We start from the raw sequence: 9,514 nt of genomic DNA, 5'->3' as shown, positions 1-9,514 counted from the left end.
TAAGTGACCATCATGCTAAGTTTGGGCTATCTGTAGCTTAGCTGCCCTAAATGACCATCATGCTAAGTTTGGGCTATCTGTAGCTTAGCTGCCCTAAATGACCATCATGCTAAATTTTGGACTATCTGCAGGTTAGCTGCCTTAAATGACCATCATGCTAAGTTTTGACTATCTGCAGGTTAGCCACCCTGAATTACCATCAAGCTAGGTTTTGACTATCTGCAGGTCAGCTGCCCTACATGGCCATCATGCTAAGTTTTGACTATCTGCAGGTTAGCTGCCCTAAATTACCATCATGCTAAGTTTTGACTATCTGCAGGTTAGCCGTCCTGAATTACCATCATGCTAAATTTTGACTATTTGCAGATTAGCTGGCCTAAATTACCAACATGCTAAGTTTTGACTATATGCAGGTTAGCTGCCCTGAATTCCCACCATGCTAAGTTTTGACTATATGCAGGTTCAGCTGGGCAGCAAGGATACGCTCCCCCACACTACAGTGGATGTGAGCTAGCACCATGTAGCATGTCCGATTACTGAATGTCTGAAAAGGGTTCATGGAGGACTGTGTGTCTGTGAGAGAGGCCCACACATATTCATTGGTTAACTGCAGTAGTCTACCCTTAGTTCCCTGTTACTGAATTAAAACCTGCAGGCCCTTTTATTGCATATATCAGTACGATGAAGGAGTGGTGTGGTTTCTAATCCAGTGAGTGTGTCACAGGGGAACCTGCAATTGCTCACTGTGTGTTCTCAGATGCTCATTTCAAAGACGGTCTCGGGTCAGCCTGAGTGTGGACCAGCAGACATCCCACACCCATCACATTGGTTTGCATTCATCCACCAGACTCCTTGGCCTGAAGACCAACATCTGCAGACAGTCTGCCTTCATTGGCTGCCTGAGCAAAGATGTTGCTTCTTGGTAAATGGGAACCCCACAATTGTCATTACCCCACGAGACATAACACAGAATTGGGTGTTGTTCATTGAATGTAGTTTAATGCTTATTTGAGTAGTTCTGTCCTTTGTTTAAATAACTTCTAGGGTATTGTTCAGAAGTAGTCTCTTTCTTGAGACTACAATTTTCCTGACCTTTGCACTTGTTTGCACTGAATGGGGCGTGTCTGCTAAATGCCAGTAAAGTAAAGGATTCTTTACTGACCTGGACTATGTTTCATGCAGCAAATGAGTACTGCAAGCCACGCTAATGAGCGTAGACTGAGGCTCATGACACTGACAGCCCTTATAATCAAGTGTCCTGAGACAAACCCACAGTCGGAGTGACAGGGAGGCACAGGGCTAAACGAGCAGTCTGCCGTGTTGTGTTTACCGTGTCTTGAAGACGTGAGTTTAGGGGAGGTGGAGAGCATTTAATCTCCTGCATCTAGAGCAGTGATTTGATTTGAATGGCAGTCCTGGAAAGACACAGTGTCTGCTGGGTATTGCCGTCTCTCAGTGCTTAATTGCCTAATTTAAGGCTAAATGGTCTGCATTTATATAGCGCCTTCATCCAAAGCACTGTACAATTGATGCATTCACCCACACACATGTACACATGTACACTCACACCAACGGTGCTTGGCTGCCATGCAAGGCACCAACCAGCTTGTCAGGAGCAATTGGGGGGGTTAGGTGTCTTGCTCAGGGACACTTCAACACACCCAGGGCGGGATTGAACCGGCAACCCTCCGACTACCAGACGCCTGCTCTTACCGCCTGAGCCAATGTCGCCCAAAGGCTAACCTTGCTTCCAAGGCCTCAGTTGGCTACTGATTGAAAATAACCCACAGATCCATGCAGAGAGCCACAAGGTGGAACTAATGAGTGAAATCAGCTGGCTGAGTTTATGGGTGGAAGAAACACATGGCAGGACTTCTACTTTCTGACTCCTGGACTTTCCACCTCTGCCAGTTTCGTTTTCATGCACTGGATGGTTGGGACCAGTAGAGCGGTTTGTTTCGCTAATATCGAAACAGTGCAGACAGGAAGTATTTACTTCTCCAAAAAGTCCATACTGCTATCATTCTCACGCTCAGTTGCCCATCTGTTTCCAGGCACACTACCCCAGGGCAACAGAGCCCATCGTTTTGTGCGATGTGTTTCTCTTTCTGATTGAGAATATCTCCAACGCGGTGCACAGCCGAAGCTCTTTGGGCAGTGCCTTCAGGAGATGTCTTCAGATTCAGTTTGAAGGCCTATAAAAGCAGAATAACTGGCTATCCATTCAGGCGGGTTACGTCTCATGCAGCGGTGGTTCCCAAACTCAGTCCTGGGGTACCCATGTGTATGCTGGTTTTTGCTCCAACCCCAACTGCCATTGAATCATTTTAATAAGCTGTTAATCTTTCTTAATTAGGTGCTTTTCATCGTAAAATGTATTATTTACCTTAAACCACATTATGCCAGAAATAACCTTGCAATGGCATGAAGAATAAAATGACCATGTTCATATTGTGCTTATAGCACCGACTTGCAAACAATTATATAAGAAGAGGTAACAAATAAAAGCATGAGGTTAACTAATAGGCTAATTATGAGCCTATTCATTAATAATTAGGTTGAACACGCATTTAATTTCATTTGTAATTTATTTTCTTAAACGTATCAACACAATGCAGGGTTGCCTCATTATCATTTGCTTTGAACTTAGAAAAAATAACAGCTTGTTAAAATTCTTTGCAATTGTGGTTTGAATGAAAACCAGCATACACAGGGGTACCTTAGGACTGAATTTGGGAACCGCTGTTATGCAGGCAAAGGACACAAGCATCCGACCAACATTATATGATTGTTCATGAATCATTAACCGCACATGACTTGCACTACTACTGCTCTTAATGTTGCTCATCAAAAATGTATTATAGTGGTGCATTATAGAATGTAGTTCAGTCATGCTCCATGGTTTAAAATGTATGAATGCCCATATTCTTTAAATGGCATTTAAAATACCTCTTTTCATTCCAAAGCATTAGAAACGTACCGGCGTAGCTGAGGCTTGGCGTTGGTTCAGACGGCCATTGTGTTCGCTGGAGAAAGGAGAAAGGCTGGGAGCTCTTTTCACAGGTTCTTCAAGGCGATAAATCTCCCAGCTGGAAGAGCTCATCCTTCACCCGGCCCAAAGTCGGAGAGCCTCCATTTCATATGCCGGCCTGTAGCGTAGTGGTTAAGGTAAATGACTGGGACACCCAAGGTCGGTGGTTCTAATCCCGGTGTAGCCACAATAAGATTCGCACAGCCGTTGGGCCCTTGAGCAAGGCCCTTAACCCTGCGTTGCTCCAGGGGAGGATTGTCTCCTGCTTAGTCTAATCAACTGTATGTCGCTCTGGATAAATGCCAATAATGTAATGCTGCTGACTCCACCGCTGCTGGAGCGGGACTGAGGGGGCTGTGGTCTCCCTGCTGGGGGAGTGTGTGGGAGACTGCTGGAGCGGGGCTGAGGGGGCTGTGGTTGCCCTGCTGGGGGAGTGTGTGGGTACTGGAAGCCCCCTCTTCCACCTCCACCAGCAGCCTTCGGAGGGAATGTGAATGAAAGACACACACACACACATACACACACACATACACAGACACACATGCACACATGCACGCACACACACGTAAATACATACATGTATGCCCACACATTCATACTCGTAGGCACACACACGTATACACATGCTCACACACATAAACACATACACATACTACATACTTAATGTATATACACACATATGCACACATACATAGTCAGACACGCACACACACACACACACACACATAAATACATACATGTATGCCCACACACATACATGCATACTCATAGGCACACACGTATACACATGCTCACACACGTACATACACATACAACATGCATACTTACTGCATATACACACATGCGCACACACGCATGCATGCACACATACATAGTCAGACACACACGCACCGGTAGTGTGTGAACAGTTGGTTTATATGGACAAAGTCCAAACTCATGACAAGATGATTGTTTAAGCAGAATCACCTTTCCTCTTATGCTACCGAAGAAATAAATATATATAACTTTTTTCCTTTACTCACGCATTGTAAAGTCCTTTAGGATGTAATAAAGATATGGAAAGTCGTGTATAAATCCAGGGCATTCTTTCATTGTTACAAGGGCCACAACAACTCACTATATGAATTCAGTTCAATTCAATACTATTTGCAGAGTGATTTTTACAGAGACACTGTCACAAAGAAGCTTTACTAAGGAAACACAAAGGATACAAGAACAGGGCAGATGCCCACTTTTTCAAATGATGGGATATTTTAACGAAGGAAAACTACAGCAAACACATTTGCCTTTATTAGACGCCTATACACTCAGTGAGCACTTTATTAGGTATTTATTAGACTTATTTTTTAGACATGAAGTCTTCTGCTGCTGTAGCCTATCCACTTAGAGGTTTGGCTTGTTCAGCCGTTTCTGAGAATACTCAAACCACCTTGTCCGGCACCAACAATCATTCCACGGTCAAAGTCACTTAAATCACATTTCTTCCCCATTCTGACATTTGGTCTAAAAAACAACTGAACCGCTTCACCACGTCTGCATGCTTTTATGCATTTAGTTGCTGCCACATGACTGGGCGATTATTTGCATTAATAAGCTGGCATACGGGTCTACCTAATAAAGTGCTCACTGAGTGTATGACACGATTGTGTGGAATAAAGATCGGGCAATAAAGAAGCAGCAGTGATTTCAGAGTCTTCGGGCCTCGCGCTGGATGCCACAGAACACGAAGTCAGGGCTTCTCAACCGCTCATCTAGAGCTGATTATGAAAGGAGAAACCGCCATCTGACCGCCGAAACCCGCCAGCAGCGTGCTAAAATGCAAAGCAACTCCCGCGGTGAGTTTTTCGGTGACATTTGGCCGTAAACGCCGTTCTGACGGCCCCAGCGAAACGCCGTTTAAACACTGTTTAAACGCTGGGAGGCCCGGGCATGGCTGAACCGCGCATAATCCGACCGCGCACGAGAACAGATGAGCTGCAGGACTCTTGAGGACGAGCCAGGACACCCCAGTGATTTGCGAACTTCAGCTCAACGCTTGCCAGGTTCACGGGCCGCCATAAATCGTAGTTTTTTTTTTCTAAAGGAGCTACAGTACGTTGCTGCCAGGCGACGCTCGGAGAGGGTGACTCTGCCTGTGAGGAAACCGCATCGGCGCATCGGTAATTCTGACAACATGGGCCGGAGGGGCTGCTTTTTAATCATGAAACGATTTTCCGTTCCAGTCGAGATAACGAGAAAACGCGTCGTGGCGCCCGGTCAACATGCTGGAGGCGGCCCGTAGCCTAGTGGCAACGTTGCTTGATTGGGATCCAGAATGTTGGTGGTTCAAACCCCGGTGTGACCGCAATGAGATCCGTGCAGCTGCTCGCCCTCAAGCGCGCGTTGCTCCACGTTGTCCCTTGCTTAGTTAAGTCGAATGTAAGTCGCTCTGGTTAAAAGCGTCAGCTAAATAACTGTGATGTAATGTAATGCCGGACTGCTGGTGCTTGGAGCTGATTACATAGAAGAAAAGAGGAAAAATGCCAGTGTGCAGCTAGCATTCTATACTTCTATTCCAATGTGGACACAGACAAATTATTTGCAAACATCCTTTGAAAGTCTTTCTCATTTATTGTGACTTATGCTGTGTACCAGTTCACTTTCTTTCCCTGGCTTCCCTTATTGTACCAAGCTAATGAGGCACAATAGAACCACATGAAAATATATTAAAGTGTAATGAAGCCAGTGTTCTGTAACAAAAAAAAAACATGACAGTGACTCAGCCACTCTTCCACGTTTCAGCTGCAATGAAACAGGGAAGCATACATATTAAAACCGATTCTTGTTTTGTTTACTTCCTAAACTAGTTCAACGGTATGCGTATGTAATTTCCCTAAGCATTTAAAAACTTGTTTGCATCTATCATGTTGAGTATGATGTGCAAGATATTCTTGCTTTGAGAAGTTTTTGCTTTGTTAAAGGTAATTTCTGGAGTATATTCAGCTTCAAACTCTTGGATTGAATGAAAAAGGCATAGATGAGTTCCTTCTGGATCACATTGCTCCATTGTGTTCGGTAGGCTTCCTTTGAAATGCTTCTCAGTGCACGGTTGATAAAAACAGAGCTCTATAGGCTATTTTAAGCCATTATAAAAGTGGTAATTTAAGGAACTTTTCATGCTTGTGATAATGAGAGGGTGTTTCCAGAGAGTCTCACTTGATGTTTGACTTTTATTGGCCTTCTCTAGAGGCCCTCTTTAGAGCCATCTCCTTTGCAAGCCCCTGTGATACTGTGGCATGCGTGATATTATGTAGAGTTTGTAAAGGTCTGCCCACAGCTAAGATTACCTTCATCATTGTTCCCGAAGAGATTGGGAGAGAGGTACGCCTTGTGCACCATTGTACTTGCAGATGGTAGGAATGATGTAACTCCATGGTAAAATGTCCAGTATTAATCCGACTCTAACAGAGTACATATAAGTCCAATAAAATGGCTGCCGTGCATCACCGAGGTGGGTGCTACACATTTGGTGGTTTAGGTGAGTTCCCCCTCATTACTGCAAAGCACTTTGAGAGTATTTGAGATATATCTTATCTATCTATCCATCTATCTATCTGTAAGAGTTGAACACTAAACCTTTTATTGTGTATGAAGTATAGAAATTCCTGTATCTGTGTTTATTCGGTATTCCGCGTGGCATTACAGTAGCAGGAGTAAATGCTGGAAAGGGTTTGCACTAACACTACATGCCCTTAAGGGTGTAATATTGCATGTGATATTTCAATTGTATTATACTGTAAAGAACTGTATTCTGTAGCCCGGGGCCCGGTGTACTTTGACCCATGAAATAGTGTGGGATTATGATAGATAGAATCACAGAGTCCAAGTTGCCCTTGTTCCCCCTCAAGCTGAACTCCAGCTCATTTTTATGGTGGTTTACAATGCAATCACCTTCGATTGTTTGTGGTCTCAAAAGCCAACAGCCGAATCAGCCCGGCTTGGGAATCGTTACATTTCAGAGTCCCCCGCACCTCCAGGGCAGCCAGACTCACGCGGGTAATGATATTTACCCTGGCGGCGTTTCGGTGTTGACCAACGCCTCTGCCGATAATGACCTGCAAGGCCAAGGTGCTTCTCCTCTGGGGGAAGCCTGAGACTTCGCCGTACAGAGTGTGCGGTAAGCCTGCTTTCAGGTAGGGCTGGGAAATGGCGTGGGTTTCAGAATCTGTGCTTCATGGCAGATCTCGGGCTGTCATGAGGGACGAATTGCATTATCTGAATTGCATCTGAATAACCAGCCAGAGCAATAACTCATGCCACTGAGTCTGAAATGTATAATCTGCCTTTAACTGTATCCATTTAAATTTGTTCATTGAGGGGGATGATTATAGGCTGGTGCCTCCAGTTAAACCACTCCTCAGCTCTGTATGGAAATTCAGCAGAACCTGATGAAGGGTATGCAGGCAGTGACAGAGGGAAAGTGATGTGATCTAACAAAGCTTTCACTCGCAACTGGCAAAAAAAAATGTTTGCAGAGTTCATTAAACCCCAATATCAGAACTGCTATAGATGCCATTTTTAGATATTGCATTTGAGGCTGGAAACAGAAATGTGTATTCAAAATAATGTATTTTGATTTAAGCCAGTGCCTGGCCTTCCTAAATTAATAATTCTGCCCATCAATAGGGGGTCAGATGTTCCAGTTTCCAGAGGCAGAACTAAGAAACAGTCCATTGTAGTGTTAATCAAATCTCTTTAATCACCCACTCCCAGTCACTATTCAATAACTGACCGCTATGTCGAGTGTCATATGGCATAGTAGTGGTGACGAGTTGTCGCATGTACTTATAACCTGCGCGGTCTCTATGATACTTTCACGGAAGCTATCCGGCTTGACAGTCATGGTTGATTTGCCAGTGTTTGAGACTTGAGTGGATGATCTTGCAGTGCAGCGGTGTGCCCCAAGGCCCAGATTTGAGCCCCATTGGAATTGTCTTGGACTGGCATGGGGTAATGCAGAGTTTGCCGATGCCTTGAGGCAGGGCATGTCGCTGGCCATTATCTAGACCAGAGGCTCATCAGCTCGGCCTAGTTTGTACTCGTTTCCGTACAGAGAAACCCTTGCCCTGGGGTGGGTATATGTTCAACTACTTATTTGGACGTGCTCCAGAGACATAAAATGAATGTCAGGCTTCGATTACCGTTGACGTACGTTTAACGATTATTGTAATGCAAACTAATGATAACCTCGGGGCGCCCGTAATTTCCGGCGACAAACAAGAGCGCCGTTGTCAAAGTCTTCCTTCCTCCACGCAGCAGCTGGAAGGTTTTGTTGGACTTTTCGGGGGGTAGGGGTGGAGGCAGCTGTTGAGAAGGACAGGCAACGGGATGGGGTGGGGTGGGGTGGGGGGCAGGAAATAGAGGATGCCAGGAAATAGCTCCTGTGGTTTTCTTAATCACTCCATCCTGACTACTACTCTCTGCGCCGTAGGAAGCCGTCAGGACAAGGCAGAATGTTTTCGTTGGCATGCACACAGACGGGAGGCTAGCCACTGAGGGGTCGTCCGGGGGCACTGGGCTGGGGAAAGTTTCAAAGGGAACAGCTCTGACAGCTGTTTACTTCAGACCGCTTCACATCTTGAAAGATTATGGATGGAGGGATTGTCAAAGATCCCCCCCCTGTTTATTCAGCAGACTGATAAATCACGATGGAAGATCACTCAGTAGTGTTATCCTTCCAAGATGAGGGTGCCCAAACCGCTCAGGGGTGCTAACAATTTTGACAGCTAAATCTTTTGGAAAAGAAAAATATCTTGGCTATAAAACTTTTTCCCTCAGCAATTTTATTCAAAAGAAAGAACCTCATTACCCGATTTATTTTCATCAAGGGTAGTAATGATTTTGGAGCCGATTGTATTTGTTCCATATTGTACTTTGATGAATAACTTTGGGTTGTTATACCATGCCGTACTAACCATGCCACGTAACAGCCTGGTGTAATTCACAATTAATTTGCTGAGTAACCTTAATACATTGGCTCAGGAGGTAAGAGCAGTCGTCTGGCAGTCGGAGGGTTGCAGGTTTGATCCTGCCCTGGGTGTGTCGGAGTGTCCCGGAGCAATACTCCTGATGAGCTGGGTAGTGCCTGGCATGGCACCCAATCGCTGTGTGTGTGTGTGTGTGTGTATGAATGGGTGAATGAGAAGCATCAATTGTACAGCGCTTTGGATAAAGGCGCTATATAAATGCCAACCATTTACCATTTAATATCAGATATGACTGCCACCTTCACCATCCGTACCCAGCCTACAGAGCCTACCAGCCATGAGTGCTGTTCAGTGAATGACAGCAGAATGAGAGAGGATGAAAACAGGAGGAAGCTGTAAAATTGTATTTATCATCAACTGAGTATGTTACAGCCCTGTGAGGAGACAGAGCAGAAGAGAATTGTATTGATTTATTCGCTGAATTATTAAATTAATTCTCATTTATTCACTGGATTGA

The sequence above is a fragment of the Conger conger genome, chromosome 9 (genome assembly GCF_963514075.1).
Source record: "Conger conger chromosome 9, fConCon1.1, whole genome shotgun sequence".
Lineage (NCBI taxonomy): Eukaryota > Metazoa > Chordata > Actinopteri > Anguilliformes > Congridae > Conger > Conger conger.
Note: the sequence above shows the minus strand (reverse complement) of the source record.